Genomic DNA, 20,367 nt, shown 5'->3' on the forward strand with positions numbered 1-20,367 from the left:
TTTTTCTTGTCAATTTTTGTCTTGAAGGAGGCAATAACATGTACTATTCATATAGAAAAATTATTAAATAAAGAGTTTGGATGAGCTTTCTTTTTAATTAGGACCATTTTAGTGGGGAGGATAATGTACATGTCATCTACTTAAAGGAAAAGATAGTGATTAAAAAAAGTGTAATCCTTGTATTGCTATCCAGTCATGTGAAATTGGGGCACACTTTTATTCTAAGCTGCTGTGAAGTTGTGGAGGATATCTGGCTAATTTCCAAGTCAGGCGTGATTACAATGCTGCGCCTTCAACAAATTTCACAGAACTAATTTAGCCTTCAAAGGCATGAGAGGTTAAAGCTAGGTCAACTGACATCCTTCTTGTGCAACAGCATGTCTTCAGTTAATTACGTTGCATCTAAATGTGTGTTCTGTGTTGTCATACTGACTAAACTAAGCCTAAAAAATATTATAAAAGAAAAAATGTAATTGATGAAGATGAATGCACAGACTGCCAGCATGGTTTATTTAATAGCTTTTTCAAATGTATTAGTGAGGAGTTTCAGCTCAGAGCCCATTGTCCAATGCTGCAGCAGATCTGTCCTACAAGCAAAATCTTACCAAGTGTTAATAAAGTTAATAACATTTTTCAGGCTAAGCTCTACTGACACATGTATGGAACCATTAGAATGTATCAATTCAGCTTCAGTTAGACTTCTAACAATAAGAAGTGTCTGCAGAATTACATAGTCATTATTTTACCACATCAAATAGATTATAGTGGGAATCATAGAGCTTTTTGTTAGTAATTAATCCAGTACATAGTTCTAAACTGTAACAATGCCACATCATTTAAATGACACTCCTGAGCCCTCTAGAAGTAGAAGGTAATGTAATAAGTTGCATCTAGGTGATGTAAGGAAGGATGTAGGGAAATAACCATATAGGTAATACTATACAGATGTATACATAGTATATATAAAGACTTGACAAATCTTGTGACACTATTGGTTTCTTCTTTGTATGAATCCTGTTCACGCTCATACTAGTCTGAAGGTGTGTAAACACAGTGGTATCTGCTCAAGAGCATCAGATCAACTGATCTCTCTATTCCTGTTTGTTCTTTAGGAAATATGCTTACGGTGATCATTAAGTGCTTTTTCAGGTTTGTACATGATATCCTTTCACACCAATAAACTCAGCATGGGCCTGTAAGCCCTGCACAATATCTAGTTATGTAATTGTGTCACTCATCTGCTTTTCCACCTGATCAATTTGCAACCTCATTGCAGCATAGCTGGAGATTGTGCGATATGACTCCAGAACTCCTCCACAGCTAATCCTATAATTCCACCTTTCTGTGTTTGCCATCTTGCCTGTACTGTATCCTACCTACTTCATTGCCAGCAGTGGTCCTGCTAAGGATTGTTACCCATCTTTGCTTTTCAGTTCTGCAGTATCATCCCAATGTCAGCCAGACAAGCACAGCTGCATCCTGAAGTACCTGGAACAAGCACTACAAGGCATATGATTCAGCAACTGCAGTTTTCTCACCTGCAGACACACTGGACTATATTGCATTGATAAGACAAGAGGTCTGGGAATTTTCTAGCTATATTTTGCTGCTGTAAAGAGCTAAACATTTCTTGTCAGGGCTTCAGATACTCCTGGTTAGAGCCCCAAACATACAGCCACCAGCCTGCCACAACCCTGTTTACAAAGCAAGCAAATTTTTAGATACAAGGAAATGGAAAAAAATACCAAAGTTGTGAAGTCCTAGAATATGACTGTGGTGATGACCCTTGCAAAAACTGTAGTGTCAGACAACTCTGTATAGGATGCTGTTTCTCTGGGTATTCTGGGAATGAAATTCAAAAGACCTGTTTAGCAGTGGATCCAGGATTGCCCTCACAACAGAAGACTTTGAGTAGCTGGAGCACCAGTTCAGTAAGTATTGCTTAATATTTCTATTGTTTTGTGGAACATTTCTGTGTTAAGAACTCTTCTGGTGAATGACTGTAATGCAAGGAGATATTCTGGCTTCTCAAGGAAAAATTAGCTCTGATTTAGAGCAGAAGCCATATGAGAGGTTTGCTCAGAGGCTTCTTCTAGCTATGCCGCTGCCATGTGCTTGTCAAGATGGCTACTAGCTGTGGGAACTTAGGGCAAAGAGCAGTGTATTTGGAAGTACTGTATTTGTATTTCTGATTATATTGGATGGACAGGTGTCCTTTAGTGGCCAATGCTTTCTAAAAGTGTATTTCTTATAAGCTACTTATAGTATCTATGGATCAAAGTAGAAGATTCCAAAAGAAATGCTAATTAGGTTAATTTTAACAAATTATTAATATTATTAATTAATATTAATTAACCTAAAATTATTTGGAACCTTTAGCTGAATAAAATCTGTTAACATGCAGAGTTACTAGGTCTTTGCTAGTGTGATTCAGTGGAAGCTGTGCTAAGTGCATGGGAAATGTTCTTGCTGGTTTTCTTGGTAAACAACACATTCATGGACCGCTGGAATATGTATATCCTTGGAGGATCAATCTCTGTGGAAAAATACCAAATAGTCTTAAAGAACCTTATCTTACTAAAATGTTTTCCTTCCTCTGTTTCCTGCACCTCTGTGGGAAGGTATCTAGGACACCAGAAGGCTAACTGATGGGTTTTTGCAAATAAAAGACCTTTAAAAAAAAAATCCAGGGAGAAAATTAAACCCCCAAATCTACATGGATTCAGATACTGATGCCACAGTAAATGTTCTCCTGCTCTCTGTGGCCTAGTGATTGTGCAAAGGAGCAAGGATGGCATACCTGTGTGACAGAAATGAGAACTAGTGGCCTTGTAACAAAGGCAATGGGTGTAAAGGGAAATGAGTTCTAACACTTCAAAAATGGGAGGTGAGGAAAGCTAAAGGCAAACATAAACATAATAATAAAAGTAAATCTACTTTAAAAAACCCACTGTAGACCTCTTGCAAACATCATAATTTGTTTTTCAAACCTTGAGAAACGTCTTTTTATGTGTAAAAGCTTTCCATGGCTAATTTTAATGCACAAGAGCAAATTAATGTGCAAATATTTCAAGATAAGTTTCAGGCTGTAGTCTCCAAAACATCGATGTGAGTGCATGTTATTGGATATAGGTGCAGTCACTGCATATGAGAGGGGGGACTTGATGTTGCCTCCTCTGTGCCTCATTTTGCTGTGTTTTGTCATATTATCCAATGAGACAATTATGACATCTTGACAGATACAAATGCCTGTTTTAGCAAGTGCCTAATCTGTAAATAACAGCTTTTGCAAGTTATTCCCAGACAATTTGAAAAACTGAGCAGTTTCCTAGCCACATAACTGCAATATGAGGAATTCTGGAATTAGTTTTACACTAAAACACTTCACTGTGATAGATGTATTTTATTGTAAAGATAATTGACAATAGGTGACTTTATCTTAGTGATGTAAAATAGATGATCTTTTATTCTTTAAGATTTGAGGATTTGTCTGATTTAAAGTATGCATTAATACTTTACTTTCTTTTAAAATCCTGGAGCATCTCCTGTGCAGAACAAGGCACAACTACCTCCAGGACAAACTGAAATATAACAATTTCTTCTTTCCTTTGCCCCTACTCTCACAGAAACTGAACAAATTGGGGAATGAAATATATCAAACAGTTTTTAATTTGTCTTGGCAAGTGTTATGTGGAAATACATCTTGCAAAATAAGTATTTTCTGGGTCTTGCCCAGTTTTCTGCGGAATGAAGAAGAACAAACATTAAACTAAAAGTTTAGAAAATGGGATGTTTTTGGACAAACACAATGAACACAATTTAAAATGATATCCCTGGCATAGTGTATACATGTATAAATATATTATATCTGTATAGAATTTTCTATGTCTTGAGGACCTCTGGTTACAATTTTATTTTACTTCTATTTCATACCATTGGTTTACACTTATTAACTTCTACTCCCAAAATGTATTGTGCATTTTTTCCCTTTATTTTCATACAAGTGTGAAAATACTTACAGGTTCATATAAAAATACTTATGAAAAGTCGTGCACATAAAAAGAAACAGTGTATATAATTAAGAACAGGGATTTGGAGCCGTGTTTTTAAACCCTGAGCTATTTAATTTAAAAATTCTGTAGAGTATATAGGCTTGAAATAGGGGCTGTTCTCTTAATTGTTCTGAGTGAAATTGCCCTTTGTACAGAAGGACAGCATGAGATTGCTTGTGTACTACTTACTTCCTTGCACCCTAAGTATCACATGCAGAAACTGGTCCCCTGCAAAGGGTGGATATCCCAAATGTCATGTTATTAAGCTGAAGTTACTCTCAGGTGTATCTTCTTCTTAGAGGTCAACTTTTTTTTTTCCTTAGGCCTGCAATCTACACCATTTTTATTTGTCTGCATGGTCCTGCCTATGACCATAGACCAGTTCAGCTCCTGATAGTTACTTAATTCCATAAGCAAACATAATGCAACCAGAAATAAACTGGAGCTATGGAATCAGTCTGTTAGAAACAAACCAGTAAGTGAAGTATAGAACTGAGGCCTTAGACCAAAACAGCTGGGCCAAGTTTAAGACAGACTGTTTTAATTTTGACAAGCAAAATTAGCTGTAGACCACAGAAATTTGTGTCTCTCTGTGTTTGTCCACTTGCTTCTGTAAAAAAACAGCTGCCTCCCAGCTGGATTCTTGGCCACCTGTATTTAAGGGCAATCCTAGGGGCTTCCATTGCCTTGCTAGGGAATTAATAGGTGACTAGATCCATTTGGTTCTTGATGGGGCACGTCCTATCATGCCTGATATTTACATGCAATCACTCACTTCCTATTCAGCACAGAAATTAAGCAATTGAAAACTGAATGCAATAATATAGAAAGAGATGGGGAAACAGAAAGGTTCATGGTTATAAAACATTTCCAGCAGGAGCACATGTCTATCTTTGCTCTGTTTAGAGTGTTCTGGAGTTTTGCATTAAAAAGAGCAACCAAATCAGACCTGCGTGGTTTTTTTTCATGCATATGCCATGTTAGTAAATAAGGAAGGAAATGAGGAAGAGGAGATGATGCTGAACTGAAGGAGGTTCTGAGCTACTGGCTCAGGGTTTCTGCACAGGTCAGTTGCTGCTAACTTGTTCTGGGATAAAGATTTTTGCAGAGCATTGTAACGTATCAAAAGTGCACATTGAGAGGTATCTGTGATTTAACCGCTGTAAGTAAACTTGGTGAAATGTGCTGCATTTTCTGAAGTGCAGCTATTCTGTATCACATTATACTATTCTTTTATTATTGTATTAGACTTCTTGTGATCCCCCATTTAAATCAACCTCCTCTAACTCTGTGCTGCCCAAGACATGCCTGTTCATTTCAGTCATAAGGCTGCAGTGAATGTTTCTTAACATTTCACATATATGTCACTTCATTCTTCTTCTACTAGTGATCTTTATCTCATACTTAATTGCCACTTTAAATATCTTACTCAGCTTTCTGCAGGCAACTAACATTGCCTTTGATAGGATTTTTGTCTATGAAATATTTTTTGTTTGCCCAGCTGGAGCTGTCAGCTGTTGGGCTTTTCTCTGTTTCAGTTGTTGAGATATCTGCAAGGGCCCTATCTGGAAATGGTCAATGGGCTGGAGGAAAAAAAAAATCGGCAAAGAAAATGTACAACTTCCTGGGAAAGTGTTCAGATATGCTGAGCTGCTTCCACCATGTCGTATCCATATGAGTAGCTGAGATACTGTCCAACTGATTTTAAAGCAATATTTGGCCTTCCCGACTGAATAAACAGTTCTGTGGTAGATATCCCAAAATACATAGCTGGAATGGCCTGAGTGATAAATGTCAATAGGGGACATAAAAGCAAATCATGTTTTTTGGCAGGCCATACAGACTATATAAATGCTTCAGAGATAACTGTGCACATATTAAAATAAGTTTTAAATTCACTTGACTACTTCCTCCTTTTAAAGACTTATAAATAGTCAATTAGTATTGCTTGGTCTCATAGATTTCACTATCAGCAATTGCTGTTCGTCTAAAGGATTGAGTAGTATCTCAGTATATTAGCTATAATTTTCTTATGCATAATTTAATTATTTACATGTAAGTAGATGTTGTTTGAAATTCCATAGATACAGTTCATTACCAGCCACAAACAGATTACCATTGTGCATTAGCACATATTGAGCTATTTATTATTTAACAAAAGTGTAAATCCATAAAAGAACTTATTAAAAATATTTGTGCACATCTGTGCTTAAATATTTGATTACTGAAAAAGACTAATGCTTTTATTTAAAATCTCATAGACTAAGGAAAGTAAAAGAGCTACTTCCTCCTCCAGAGGTGATTCTAACACTCGTTAGGACTAATATGAATGATTTGTAGACACCGAGAACTGTATGAACCCATGTCCCTGACAAGAGCAAGTAGTATACAGAATGCCAGTGCCGCTGTTGACCTTTGCTTCTCCCCAGAAATGTAGCCTGTGTTTGAATTTTGTTTTGAGGTTGCATCAACAGAAAGAAGCGCAGGTGGAAAGCAAGTTATTGCACAACATAATTACTTCAATATCATAGAAGATGTGTGAAGTCATTCAGTCTGTTTTTCTGTTATAAGATACCTTCTCTGTATCATAGAAATGACCACATACATATTTTTGGCTGATCTTTTTACTACAAATTCAGATTAATTTGTTTGGTGCTTCAGTCCAAAAACAGTGCTGCAAAAAAGTTCTAATAACATAACTTTTTTGACACTTTCAAAACAAATCTCTTATTTTGTTCATTAGTTTTTTTCTCAAAATGTATTTTAACATTTATTCCTGTTTTAATTTTAATATTTAAATTACTAAAATAACTTATAAATTTTCACAGTTTGGGGAGAAATTAAATAGAAATTTTAAAAAGAAAAGTTCATGTAACAGCTTGGTTCACTGAAAGACATCTGTTTGGATAAACACACACTTCTTTATTAAAAAAAACAACAAAGGAAACTTCAATTTTTAGAAGTCGTAGCTTCTAAAAGTATAATAAGAGTAGATCATTCTACCAATCTGGTTTGTATCTTTCAAGACATTCCTGAAATGTTGTAGATCAGCTGCTTTAGTAGGTGACACGATGGAATTTGCTACAGCTGCTGGTATTTCTTCTGCCTGAATCATTGGCTTGAGCCTATGGTTGAATGAGAGAGAAAGTTAAAGTCTTGGATAGTTTAGAACAAGAACCTGCTTTGCTGTTGTAGTGGGAGCTGTGTTAACAAGCTACAGATGCTGAATTAACAACTGCTTAATAAGCAGATGGGTAGTGGGGGTGGTTCTGCCTCTATAGAAAGAAAAGAGGGCCCTGGGAAAAGACAGATAGCAGTAGGGCTGTACCTGATTGTGTTGCTGGTATGTGGTACTACTTGGGATGGGGTAATTTACCAGCATGTAAGCTTTTTAAAAATGTTTTATTAAAATCTTATCCTTGTTTAGTTTTCAGGTTGCAATATGTGTAGTTTGGGGATGTGTTTAGGAAACTATGATAAAATAATTTGAAAACTCTAAAATGATTCTCTGCGGAAAGACCAAGGACTGAATTGAGCTTGGAGACTGAATTAGCCTTAGAATTGAAACAATGCATCTAATCTTAACTGAACTGTGTTATCCAGGGGGCTACGGTAGAACCAATTTTAAGAGGAAATCTTGCTGAAGAGAGTAGGGATAGTGAATTCTCATTTGCTACTGAAAGAGAAGATGTTGAAAAAGTTCTAGGTGCTGTACCTTATAAAAGCTCTTCTGCTAATCTCTAGAAGGTCTTCAGCCAGGTGATGAGTCTGAAACCAAAATGTAAGACTTGGGACCTGTACGAAAACCTCTCTTCCTGTGACCAATAGCCTCTACCATAAGTTGGTGTGTATGACCATTTCAGGTATCTGCCCACATAACTAAGAAATGAGCGTGGTCTTGAAATCTGAGTAGTATTTCTATTTCATGTTGGACAGTGAAAGCCTTTTATTTTTCTATCTTTGTGTCAGAACTCCGAAATATGATAGCACAAATCTAAGAAGTTATTTAATGGAGGTGATCTCCTGTTCAAATACAAATATCTATCACCACAAACCATTTTTCCTTGGTAGGCTTGATAATCTTTCCCCCCCCCAGGTCAAAAAGGTCTCTGTGGCAGTTAGTACGCTTGGTAGGGGTCTGTAATAGTTTGTAGAAGCTGTTAAGAGTATTGCCTGAAAACAATGGCAGAAAATTTATTCAAAGGTTGAAGTGTTACCCTTCTTGAGGCACCACAAGGAGCTCAATCCAGGATCTTGATGAGGTGGGAGGAAGCTGGGTATCTCTAACCCAGTGAAGTGAGTATGTGCCTCAAGAAAGGCCCATATAGAAAAGTTTCTGGTTTTTATTTTAATTTGTTACGTAAAGGTTTTCTTGATGGTTTTGTTTTTTTGTTGTTTTTTTGTTTATGGGAGGAAAGAAGGAACAATGCAGAGGCAAAATAAATGGTAGAAGGAAGACACAACCACATCTTTCAGTAATCTGTAATCGTGGTAATTATTTAAACTGAGAAGGAAGAAAAAAATTTTGCCATAAGAGACAGGGGGTTTCTACCAAAGTATTCACATTTTGTAAGCTCTTTGGATTGATGTCACTTTGTAATTTATTTGGCTATCACAAGTGATGAGTGAAGCACGGAATATTTAGTCTGTATTTCCTGATAAAAGTTTTTCCAGGCAGGGAAAGGGCTTTTATCCATCCAAAGAAGGGATGTGATTTTAAAAACAAACAAAAAATGTAACTATCAGAACTTACAGGGTGTTTGCTTTGATTTGTACATTGTAGTTCCAAATGCAAGACAAAGAAGGGCTTTCTTTTTAATAATGTTGCCTTGCCTCTTTATAGAGCAAATGGATTTGTAGAAGAATACTTGTATCAACAACATGCATTAAATAATCTTAGAACAGTACTGTATTTCGTGCTTTGAATAAGGAAATACAGGTTGGATTCACTGACTGTGTCTTTTACTCTACTACTGGTGTGGCCAAATGCACAGTTAGTCACCTTTTTGCTAGTTTCTTCTTAATCTATAATTGGACAATACTGTTATTAAATTTATGCCGTTGCAAGGGACCAAATGTTTTTGCATGGTACTTATTAGATTCATGAGATTCACCTGACTAAATCAAAGATGGTAGAACAGTATATGGTTCTGACAGACTGAAACTGGCTGCACCTCCCATAGAGAGTGATCTAGCCTAAGAACACACCTTTTAATGAAAAATAATTTTCTGTTTACTTCAAGAGTATAGGACAGCTTCTCTCAGATTATATAAAATCAGTACTGCAAAATTCATATTCTGCTGTGGAGGGAGAAGTCATATGAATAGATGCTTAGAAAGAAGCACAGAGATTAAAAGATTCAGGATACTATCTCTGTAAACTATAATTTAGGGGGCTGCAAGCTGTATTCTGTAATCAGTGAAATTACAGGCACACAATTACTGTTTTCTTTATTAAGGCTTATATTTCAATGTGCTGTTGCAAATCCATCTTGTTCTCCAAATAATAGCAACAACTCATCCAACTCATCAGGACAGTATTCAAATTCAGTATTGTCAAGGTCCTATGGCAGGTTTGCGTGGAAAGACATGAGGACAGGAGCCTTGTGGTGTGAGACTATATGCTCTAAGGGAGCAGGGAGGGAGTCTATGCTCTTCTAGCATGGCAAGTGCATGGGACCAGCTGAGAAGCCACAGAAAAAGTGGGACAGTGCAGAAATCGCATTATAACGTCCAGTGGTTATAAATTCAAACCATCATGGCAGGATGTGCAAATACAGTTATTCTTCAATTAGGTTGCAGTCATACATCTTTGTCCAGGTCTGTCTGAAGTGGTTGAATATGTTTGTTCTTGTGGCACAGGTGGGGGAATTGCCTTAATCTGCTGTAATTAGTGCCAACTTCATTAGCTCAAATTATCTTCAGTGGTGCACTCAAAGAACTATGTGGAGAAGGAAGTTATTGCGCCTGGCTGATCATCACAGCCCTCTGCTGGCTCTTCAAAATTGCCTAGAAATCTTTGTATGGTTGTGCTCCATAGTGTGTTCCCACCAAAGTAAACTTAGCAGACACAAGGACTTTAACCTGTTTGATAAACTGGCTGACCTAACCTGAAGTAAATTAGAAAGTTGTTCTGCTGCAAACTGGAAGCAAGTTTATTTGCTCCAGATACATCTGAAAGCAACTCTGTTCACAACCTGAGGAATTGTATTCCTAAAAAAAACTTCTTGGAGGACAAAATGTATGTAGATCAAGCCTTAATATCCAGCACAAAGTCTCCCTCGCTCTTACAGAAGAACGTCACTCTAGGTGACACTGAATAGTATACTACCTTTGAGGGAAATTAGCAAGATCAGAGAGGTTTCGTAATCGCTGTCACAGGCAATCCTTTACTATTGGTCAAGAGATAAGGTCTGAGGCACTTCTGGAAATTAGTTACAAGATGTCCTGTGTTGAGCAACCAATAACCAAGACACTTAAGGTTAATGAATGCTTCTAAATACTTGGTGGTTTGTATCCTCTGGAAAGACTGCAAGGTCTGCCAAAGAATGAGGCTGCTCCAGGATGCCTGGTAAATACAGCACATGTAGTATTTGCTAAGAATGATGCACAACGGCAACTTGGACTAATGTTGCTTTTACCAAATGCCTATGTGGTTTGATTTTGTTAGCTGCAGTCTTTTAAAAATGCTTTTGAAATCCTGATCTACAGGAGTCAGTGCTTTCAATTTCTTCCGTATGCATTAGTCACTAGATTGTTACTTTAAATTTCCAAACAGATGACTTGTATTCATATGCAAACTAAATTAGGGGTTGAGGCATGAGAACATACCGCTTCTTTTTGCATTGAACTTCCAGGCCTGAGAAATCCTAATGTGCACAAGAATATCTCGGAAGTGCTCCTAACCGCACCCGCTGGGAGAATGGTTAACCGGAGATTCAATCAACAATAAGTTATTCTGCCATCACCCTTTGCTTTAGAAGACTCACTTTAACAGGATGGTGACAGAGTTCCAAGTGTAGTTAAAATCTAAGATAAAGCTTTATATATTTAAAATTAGGCTATAGGTTTAAAAAATCCTAGAAAAGATCCCAATAAGTTTATTGTCATTCTGCCCTCCAACTTGAAATAACCATTTTCTCTTTAGAAAAAAGTGCTTCTGTTATGATGCAAATGAGTGTAGATGTTTGCAGTATTAGTATTTGTCAGTTGGTGTACAGCGGGGAGCTTCTAGCTTTTGAATGGCAGCAGTAACAATACTTGGTGTTGCATCAAACCACTCACTGAAGGACTCTTATGATATAAACACAGAGTTTGAAATAAAGGGAAGAAGGAAATGCAGATGTGAGTTAAAAAAATGAATAGGTTTGCTGCCCTGAGAAGTTTTGCGTTCCTAAGTAGGAATGGCTTGGTTTTGCATCATATGTACTTCAAAAGTATGCATTTAGGCAAGTTGTGAATTTTGGGTGTATTTCTCAAGTGCTAGGGTCTGTTAACTTGTTCCTGGATTTTTAAGGATATATTTATTTCTTTGGAAAGTATGTTTATGTTTAGGTGTTGCATTGTCATGTTCCATCTACCATTATCTGTTACTCTTATTGGTACTTAATTTTACTTGCAGTTTGTGGGTTGTTGGTGGTGTTTCTAAATAGGCTGGAGGATGATCTAAATGAGGGTCCCAGAAGCAATTAATTCAGACTGTTTAGTTTAGCTGTGGCAACAACCTGATCCCAACTGTCCTGCCTCCTAGAATTTAGGTCTGTTTCTCTAGAATGCCACTTGGCTTTTTAAGGCTTTCAAAGCTCAGCCTATGTGAATGAAACCTGGTTGATACTTCATTTTGTAACAATGCATTTTTCAAGTTCTGATTTTCTGCTTTGAAATAAGTTTCCATTGTTTCTCATCTTCGTTCATGAAAATTTTCAGATGATAATATTTATAACGGTACAATCTGGTCCTGTTAAATTATATTTTTGATTGGTGTCAGAGGCATTTTAAAAGATTAGTATGTCATGGTAATTGCTTTGTGGTCAAGGCAAACATCTATGCTTTGATTGTGTGCCTGCAGAATCTTGTTTGTTTGATCTTGAGTCTTGAGGACATTCCCAAGAGCAAGCAGGAGTGTTGAATGCTAATGAGATTGTGGCCTTAATTTAATGTCCTTCTCAAGCCCTGTCCTTAAAAAATAATTCTCAGGCTTTTTTGTTTTGTTCCTTGGTTTGGTTGTGTCCTTCTCTCCAGCATTTCCTTTGGTCCTCTGTGGGTTTTTCCTTAGCTGTAGCTTCTTTTCTATTCTTCCTGTTCCTAATCAAGTACCATCTTTCTTATTTGACTTTATGAAACTGGTTTCAGCTAGTCTGTAGCATCTGAGGAACACATACATTCCTATTCACTACATGTAGAACTATGTGCACAGGTTGACATAATCAAATGCTCAAATAACTGAATCTCTTGTGCAGCATAGGTAATAATTCAGAAGCATATGTATATAATATGATCTTTGGTTGCCCGCTTTTGTCAGAATGGAGATAATTCAAGCTTGTTCCATTGTGACCATTTTTAGGCAGAGGGGCAAATAGAATGACTTTTTCTACAAACAGTATTAGAAAATGTGCTCAGTTCTGGTGGTAGTCAAAGGTAATTGTAACGTATCTTTTTCTCTTCAGTTAAAACAATTTGAGGAATGGAGAAAATTCTGTATCATTAGAGATTTAATCTTGAGATACCTTAGTTACACTGTATAATTTCTCCATGAGTGAAAAATTGTTTTAATCCAGCAGAAAATGGTGAAAGAATGAGTGATTGAGAGCTGAAACTAGACAGATTGAGGTTGGATGCTAAATATAAGGGGGAGGGGGTTATTAACCACTGGAATAGCCAGTTGAATTCTGAGGTGTGGTGGATTCTCCATTGATATTTCCAAAGCAAGATTGAAAATCTTGCTTTAATCACATACAAGTTATTTGGCTGAGTGCAGGAATAACTGGGTGAGATTTAATGGTCTGTGATATACACGAGGTCAGCCTGTATGATCTAATGGTTTCTTCTGGCTTTAAATTCTGTGAATGAGAATTGTAAAAATGTATTGCTTCAAGTTCCTATATATCAGAATAAGGTAACTTTTTATTCTGTGTTTGGTTCAAATTTGAAATGGCTTTGCTTTTTTTTTCATCCCTCCCCTACAGGGACAACACTGCTCTCAGATTCATGTATCCGTAAGTTGTGTATTAAACACATAGAAGAAGTAGCCTGAGGTCAGTAGTTTTGATATTTCTTTTGAGCCCTGGTGGTTCATACAGGAGGCATCTGAGACCTTAATAAACTTAACGGACTTGACCCAAGCATGAAATGTAACTTCTGGCACCAAAATCTTTATTAGTCAGTGGATCATATAGTTATAAACCTTTTTGTTCACTGCTTATTAACCCATCTATGGGATAAGAAGAGTTTGGGGTTTTTTTTACCCCTAATATGGTCCCTGTATTATCAGAAGTCCTGAAATTAGTAAGTGTATTTACAAATATGGAAGAAGCCTTGGTAAATTAAATAAAAATCATGCAGCTTGCAAGGGTGGCTTATCCTTCTCCATTCTTCGCATCTAGGAAGCAATTGGAAAAGTTAAAATAGAAGTATACTCCTTGCCAAACATAGCATGTTGTTTGTCACTGAAAGGAAAAATGGAGTGACTCAAAATATGTCATCACTCAAGTTAAAACTGCTGTGAATTGTCTTTAAGTTTCTCCTCTTGTGTTAGCCTACTTTGAAGTAAGAGAAGGCAGGGTATGAAATAACATTTGAATTGATAAATTTTAATAGTACTTTCTCATCCATTAACACAGCTTACTTGTTAGCTAACTAGATAAGGAAACATTGACATTACTCTATTATTGCTATACTTATGCTAATATAGCTCATGTGAACACACTCTTCTGAATTACGAAGATGAATTCTGAACCCTTTCCAAAGGGAAACTCTGTCAGTATTAGTAATTTGGTATGTACGATTATGCCTATTTAATTATGAAAAAGTTTTGCTGTGTGATAATTTTACTATATCTTTAGTTTTACTGGGCATCCTCATAATTTCTACACAGATATTTTGTCCAAGCAAAATATGAGGAACTGTTCTAATTTTTCTAGGGTTTCCGGGCATTTATTCAAAGCCTGTTGTACCATGATTCCATCCCAAACCATTCTATGGTGATTTGTTGGAGTTAATGCAAGGAAGCAGGACAGCACCAGTGCAATAGTCTAATGCATCCTAGGTAGTTTAATTTTGATGTGCATATGCTACATCATTAAATATTAGGATCAGACATCCTAGCCTGGGAAATCCTGCAGGAAACTGAATTGTGAGATTAATTCTTCTGCAGAGTGTAGATGGGGGGGGTTATTGTATGTCTGTACTGGGCACAGGAGGGAGGTATTAGGAGGCTAATGATGGTCTAAAGATGCTCACCATATTCATTCTGCAGAGCAGCTTTGATTTTCTGCACCACTTTGATCTGAGGATCTTGGACTAAAAGAGAGTTCTGCATGCAGATGTAAACTGAGTTAGGGTTACATTCAGGTTAACTTTACAATGAAGACATATTGTAAATCTCTTTTTATGACTTCTAATAAAAAGAAAAAACTAATTACATATACAGTCTAATTGGGAGAATGAGCTTCTACCTTACCCTATTGCACAGTTTCCCAAAGGGTTACTTTTTTGGCTTGGGAAATAGATAGTATAATTTGCTGACAAGTAACAATTACAATTATGTTTTTTTGATAGGGACATCTGACCACTAGAGAATCTGGCCTATGAACTGATGTCATACAAGCTACCATAAAATGCTTGCTGATATTTATTTCTGTGATTAGTATCAGGTATGGGTTTGAACTAGTAATCTGGAGAGAAAATTCTTCCTACAGAAAATTCTTCCTTACCAAATTATTGAACAATCAAGCGACCTCTAGTAAAATCGTCTTTAGCTACTTTTAGGTTTTACGTGTGTTTTTTGCAATTAACTTTTTAACTTTGAATGGAATAGGCACTCTGACAAAATAATTGGTAGTAATTGTTGTACCAGTGTCAGTTTTAATAAACCGTTCAAGTAGAAAATATTTCACAGATCCAGCCATTTCCTATGTGTCACCAGATAAAACTTTCACATCCTTCAGCACCTGGATCTTAAAGCTAGTACTTGGATTTTTCTTTCATGCTATATTTTTTTTTCTTGTTAATAATAGAGCTGTCATTTCTAATAAAATATGAAACAACCATCCAGGGAAATAACACTGGTGATAGATAGAGCAGGCTGAAACACTAGACTGAGTGAACACAAATGCTCAATAGCTTGGAATATAATTCTGTCGTTAAACTGAACCTGTAGAGGGAGTAGGATGGAATGCACTGTGCTTAGGAGACTGATTCAGCTTCTGTTGGGACTGTTCAGGTCATTGGAGTCAGATCAGTCTTCTGAGATTGGAAGGAGGTCCTACTGTGAAGGAAGAAGTGCTGTCAAAAATCAGGCAGTGTTAGACTGACCAGAGGGGAGAGCCTGTAGAAACATGCACCAAAGATGGAGTTCTTTTGTCAGCCTCTCTGCCAAAAGATTTCCTTTATTTGTCACCCATCTTATTGAAGAAAAGGATGTCAAGTCCAATCAGAAAATTTGCACACAAAGGGATCGCAGGGAGCTCTATAGATCTTATTTTTTACTTTGATATTAGTAACTAGGATCCAAGGCAGAAGGAACAGTGCAGCAGAGAGACCCCCATCTCCCCATTCTGCTTGAAATAATGTGACTTATGTAGGAAAGGTTTCTTTTGCATGTGGGTCTGGGGAGTGTGTTTTCTCCTTCCTTCAGCTCTCCTTAGTAAGGTTTGCCCAGTAACTCAAGATACACACCAGCAGCCATTGTTTCTTCTCTCTGTGTTTGTTTCTGCCTTTCCAAAAATGGAAATGAATATATTTCTTTTCTACCTTTACAAAACACTGTGACTGTTCTGGATGGACAGTGCATTAGGAGACTTCAGTATCACTGTTATTGTAAAGAGTGTTGTTTCTCTGTCCCCAAAATACTGAGGACAAGTATTTTTTGGGGGGGGGGGGGGGTGTCCAAGTGGATAAGAGGGGTAAAACTGCCTATTTAAATTATAATTATGCTCTTCTCAGCCTCCAAATAACAGCTAAAATGTCTGTGTTTTTCCTCATTGAGCAGTCTGGTTGGCTAATGGATGATGTCTATTTGCAGTTAAAGCTATTGCAATGTTGACAATTAAGCATATACGTGGAACAGGGTAATCAGTATGAATGCAGTTTTATCACCAATGTTAATTATCTAATATTTTCCAGCTTACAATAATGTGAAAATTCCTTAGGCATAAATGAAAATGAACCCATCAATTACAATTTTTCTCAGGATAATGGCTGACAGAACATTTGCCGCCCCACAAAAAATGGAAGCAAGAGAAAAATTAACAAAATTAACAACTTAGTTGTTCAGGCTCTATAGTATATAAATGTGGTCATATATTACATGATGTGCATTCTCATTTCCTCGTGGGGGGAAATTTCCAAGTTGGTGACTGGAATTACTCGTACAAATCTTTCTTTTCAAGAGGTTTGTATGTGCAGCCACTTCTAAAATTTCTAAAAAACTCCAATTTTAAAAGCAGCAGAACAAACATGGTTCTTGAATGTTGGTTGTGAATGAGAGTGGAATTGATCTAAAAGCTATTGTTTACTACAATAATTCTCAGAGATTCACTAAATCAGTGCCTAGGAGAGTATGTGCTGCTTTATGTAGAAACAAGGCAAATAGTCTCTGGCATGTCTCCTATATATTCCTAACAACTTGCCCTTTTCATTTTATTTCTTGTCAGCTGAGGACTAATCTCAGTTACAATCATTCCAATCAGACATTCTCAAACGACCTTTAAATGCTGAAGAGAGCCACTGAAGATAATTTGTTAAACTCCAGCCTGCAAACTTGAATAAGCATGCTAACAGGGAGTGAGAGAAACCATGAATAAGCAATAATTATCAGGAAAACTTATCTCGGCAGTCTTACAAGCCCTGTGATGAATTTTCATTTTGATGTTTGTCTCAAAAACTGGAACATGCTAAATTACTCTCTTTTTAAAAAAAATAAAGTTGGGAGTAGCAATGCCTTTTTAAAAGCATTCCAGAAACTGGGTGACACATAGCTATGTGCTTGCTGAGCTCTAAAGGGAAGTGTAGGACTATATACACTATGTTGCATGATATAAATGTTTGGATTTTAATTTTCTGTCCATACCTAATCTTCCTTTACTATTTAGGCTTCCTGAGCAAACTGCAGGAAATGAGCTTGCTCTCAAGAAAAGCCCCAGGCAGTGAGCTCTTTCTGCTCCTGAAAGTGATTTTAGGTACCTTACCACAGGTATAGGTCTTGCATTCACTGTCTGATGTAAGTTGAAATATCTTAAATATCTGAAATATGTTCCTTCAGTTTCAGAAGAGGGGGTTAAGATTACACAAAGTTTGTGCCAGAAGAAAAGTAAGGCTGCTTTCTCTCTGTGATAATCCACATCAGGCTTACTCCATTAATGACTGATTGACTGATTTAGAAATTCCAGGGCTCTTCTGTGTATTTATAGAAAAAAGAGGTAGTTATTAAATCTGATACCTGTAACAAAGCAAGTTAAAGTCACTACCAGCTATTGACCAGCAATGCCAACTGTTGATGTAAGTCATTATACGACTCTTTTGCATATGGCAAAACTAAGGAATTATATTTGCTGTCTTCCCTTTTAGGCACTTAATGATTCTGAATATGATCTTAGCTGGCAGAGCAGGCTGAACATACAGTGTTTCTCCAGTAGGTATCGTGTATGATTTTGTTTTGCTGGCAACTGTGCAAATCTGTTTTTGCAAGCAAACTCTGAACAAGAGTATATATGGACAAAAGCAACATATCCATTCAAAGATGGTTTGCTTTTTTCCCCTCTCTACTCTCACAGAAAGTACTTCAGCAATTATATATTCTATGGCCTCCTTTGGCTTTCCAGCTCATGAAACTTGCTGGACTGTGTTCTCTATCTTGTAGGTTAAGGGGTTCAGGTTTATTAAAATGTTTCCTTATGTTGACCTTGTACTTTGTAAAATAATATCAGTTTCTGTTTTTTTCTGCTCAACATCAAGAGATCTTTGTGCCTTATTTTCCTCAATTGATTTTGGTCTAACACTGTACTAAACTTAAAGAAATGTGTAAATATTTCTCCTCTGAGCAAGCATTAATTAACTAATCAACTTCTTATGATTCTTCATTTACATAACTGGAAGCACATTTAAGCTTTAGAGGGCTAGGATGTTCGATGTTAGTTCAGTAACTTCTCGCCCAATTGCCAAAGTAGTAACATGGTGAGGAGATCTGTACATTTTCAGCATAGTAGCAGAATAAAAATGGAGGTGGTATTGAAGGAATTATGCTCCAATTAATTATTACATTCATGTCTGTATGTTGTGGAAGTTGAGCCCCTGCAAAGTAGAAGGAGGGCAAGGGCTTTATGCATCCTGCCACCATTCCTGGTCTCTGGAAGATAATATATTATCCTCACTAGCAGAATACCAGCATGTGCTAAAGCTCACCAAGGAAATCTTGTTTCCTTGCCACAGAAATGGGTGCTGCTGCTTAACACAGTTTGAAGATCCTAATTTTAATGGAGATACTGTCAGTGTGTTACAGAGCTGCATGGCCTTGGCAGAGCTCTGGTGCTAAGGTTGCCTGACACATGGAAATGGAGATTAGATGAAGGCATTCCTTGCAATGTGTCACCATAAAGCTTGATTGTTTTAACTCCATAATCAAAGTTTTAATCAAGTTATCATGTGGCTACACTGCGGCTGTAATTGCATATATGGATTTATATGCGACACATTAAAAATCTTGCAACAAACCCAACAATTTAAAATCTTTCTTTTCATAGACTAATAATCTTCTAGATTTTTGCTATTACACGATTAGATGTAATTGCTTATCAGTTGGTAACTGCTTAGGAAATGTTGCTCTGTGATTTTAGGGAAAGAAAGGGTTAAAAATTACAGCTTGCCTTAAGCTTTGAAAACCAGGAAATCAGGCAGAACTCTGACTTAAAAATGTTACAAACTTCCAGGTGAGTATGCTGATTGCTTACATGGGATACGTTGAAGCTTTAATTACATTGTGTATATTGTGTTTATATTTTGTTTATCCTGACAACAAACAGGAATTCTTTCTCATAAGGTCTAGATCTTAATAGGCAGGCATTTCTGTAGCGTAGCATTGTTACACCTGCATGTCTCACAAGATTGTGTTCCATTTTCTCTCACATTTACTACAATTGTACTTATATATACATACATATGTGATAATTAGGCTTGTTAAACACTTTTAAGAGTCTGCCAAAACTAAATCTTGCCTTCCAAGAATGGGATGTTTTGGCCCGTAATCTTTTTCCTTTCCCTTACCTTGTTCCACATAATATAAAAGAAATTCAACACAGTCTTTCTAATATTTATTCCATTTTCTTTTTTTTTAAAAAAGAGGAAGAACAGAACTCCCAAACTCAGTTCTGCTGTAAAACAGTATTAACAGTTCAGCAGAAACAGAAAATACTCTAAGACTGAGTAAACTTCTCATTTTTAACTTTCATGTAAATTGACTCATCTAGTGGCCATGAAACAGCCTTAATAGATAATCTAGTTGATGTTCCTGTAAATATCGGCTTATTCCCCACAGACCATTTTCTTATGTTTTATGTATCCTACCTTTAAATATCTCAAAGAGTAGACCACAGTTCCCTTGGGGACTAATTTACAGGCTTAAAAATTTAATAAACTAGTCAGTTGTGGTTATTAATTATTCTTAGTATTATTTGCACTGTGATAAGCAATAGGGCTTGTTGTCCTAGTCAATGTGAAAAAGTATAACAAAGACATAGTCCTTTTTTTCCCTGAGACAAGTGACCTCTGTAAATCATCAGCTTTTTACAGTGATATGACTGATGCTCAGAAATAAGTGTTGTAATGGAAAAACCATAGCAGACAGCACGGGTCTGTCTTGCTATTGTGAGTGAAGAAGCTCTGCCTTCTCTGTTGTATCAGGTGCTGTCTGCAGATATTGCTCTAATGTCCCCCACCATCTTTGCATACAATAAAATGATGGTTGGGTAGCTCTGTGCAACAGTATGCATATGCAAGCCTTTCGGGTTTCTGCCACTCTTTTGAATTGTTTTCTGCCTAATATATTGAATTGTCTTTTTCCAGTCTCTTGTTGTTTTTCTGAAATATTGCTAGGTAACGTGCA

Source organism: Haliaeetus albicilla, chromosome 12, assembly GCF_947461875.1.
Source record: "Haliaeetus albicilla chromosome 12, bHalAlb1.1, whole genome shotgun sequence".
Classification (NCBI taxonomy): domain Eukaryota; kingdom Metazoa; phylum Chordata; class Aves; order Accipitriformes; family Accipitridae; genus Haliaeetus; species Haliaeetus albicilla.